This window comes from Choloepus didactylus, chromosome 15 (genome assembly GCF_015220235.1).
Source record: "Choloepus didactylus isolate mChoDid1 chromosome 15, mChoDid1.pri, whole genome shotgun sequence".
Lineage (NCBI taxonomy): Eukaryota > Metazoa > Chordata > Mammalia > Pilosa > Megalonychidae > Choloepus > Choloepus didactylus.
This window is the reverse complement of record NC_051321.1, coordinates 918,649-920,507: the sequence shown is the minus strand read 5'-3', so window position 1 is coordinate 920,507 and position 1,859 is coordinate 918,649.

Sequence of the window (1,859 nt, the reverse complement as noted above, 5' to 3'; positions counted from 1 at the left end):
CCCCACCTGCTCTCAGCTCAGGCCTCCCCTCCTCTGGAGACCCCTCCCCTCCTACTCACCCAGTGAGCCCCTCCTCAGCCTTCCTAAATACCCCAGGCCTGTCTCTCCTGGCCTGGTCCTCGTCACCTGTGCCAGGCCCACCCCGGAGTGTGAACCAGTGTGCTCTGCATCCCCAGGAGTAAGCCCTGCACGTGCACAGGGTTCACCCTCAAAAAGACTAGGTATATGGATATGGACATATGGATGGAGGATAGATGGAAAGGATGGATGGATGGATATATGGACAGAAGGATGGATGGACAGATGGACAGATGTATGGATGAGTGGATGGATGGATGGGTAGATGGTTGCATAGAGGATATATGTATGGATGGATGATGAATGGATGAATGGACAGGTGGTTACATGGATGGACAGAAGGACAGACAGAAGAACAGATGGATGAATGCATGATAAATGGATAGATGGATGGGTGGACAGATAGATGGGTAGGTGGATGGATGTTGGGTGGATGGATGGATGGGTGGGTGGGTGGGTGGATGGACAGATGGATACATGCACGATGCAGGCACTGCATGGCTAGGAAGTACGCAGTTGGCCTCTTGACCCCTCCCTGGCTTTGCGGATGAGCACTCAGGACCCAGAGGAAGCTGCCTTGAGGGGGCAGCAGGAGGGGGCACGGCCTGCCATGGCCAACACCAGGCTGGGGTCCAGTTGAGGCTGACCTTGTGCTCCTGACCCCTTTGGGCTGCTTTCTTTTGCTGTGGAAGGAGCCTGTGTGAGTCCCTGCCTCCCTGGTGGTGGTGGTGGGGTTGTCCCAGAGAGCCAAGCCCCAAATGTTAGCAGCGGCAACTTGAGTCTGCCCCGTGGGCTGTGCAGAGGGTGCCATTTGGCTTTGTGGGGCATCTCCGTCCCGGGATGAGGGCCGGTGGAGGGCTGGCTCTCACCTGGGGCCATGTCCCCTGAGCGGGATGCTCTGAGACAGGCTCAGGCTGCCTGGCTGGTGGCTGCTCTCTGACTCCTGGGCACTGGGCCCTTCTCAGTTGGAGCCATAAAGCCACTGTGCCGTTCCTGGCCTGTTCTTGTTTTGCACCTTCTCCAGATTCGGGTAAAATCAGGTCACCCTCAGCTTTTCCTCAGTGGGATAAGGAGGCAGCCCCTGAAACCAGGACACACGGCAGCGCTTCTCCGGGGAGAGCTGAGAATTAGATTCATTAGGTCGTTTCTAAATTAGGCAGAGGATGATCAGACCACGTGGGTCCCAGGAAGCCACGGAGTCACCGCCCCTGCAGGCAACAGAGAGGCCTTCTGCTCCTTCTACAAGGTCCAGTGCTGGGGCCGTGTGACCCCAGAGAAGGGAATCATGGGGGTGGGGGCTGTGGAGCAGAACTGCCAGGGAGGCAGGAAGGGCTCCAGGGAGGGGGAGTGGGAGGGAGGAGGAAGACGGGGCTGCAGGGGTGGGCAGGGGGCAATGCCCTGGCTGCCCATGCTGGCCCAGCCTCCGACCCGGGGCATGGCGTCCAGAGGCGGGCACCAGCCCCTGCGCCCCGCCTGCGTTCCTGGGATGTGGCCCACACATGTGACATTCTCCCCATCTGGTGACACAGAGGGGTTTCTGGCCCATGGGGTAGAGAAGGTCGTTGGCACGTGGGCGGGTGAGCTGGGCCCGGACCACAGACCTTGGGGGAAGGACCGAGGGGAGGGAGGGAGCCCCTCTCGGCCGCCTCCCCTCGGGCTCAGAGCCTACAGTCACCTTCTGTTGACAGTGAGCTCAGACCCCAGAGAAGTCGGGGTCTCCAGGCCAGGGGGACCCTAGGCTTGTGGATGGAATGTACCAGCCCCCAAAAGCGACGGGCTAG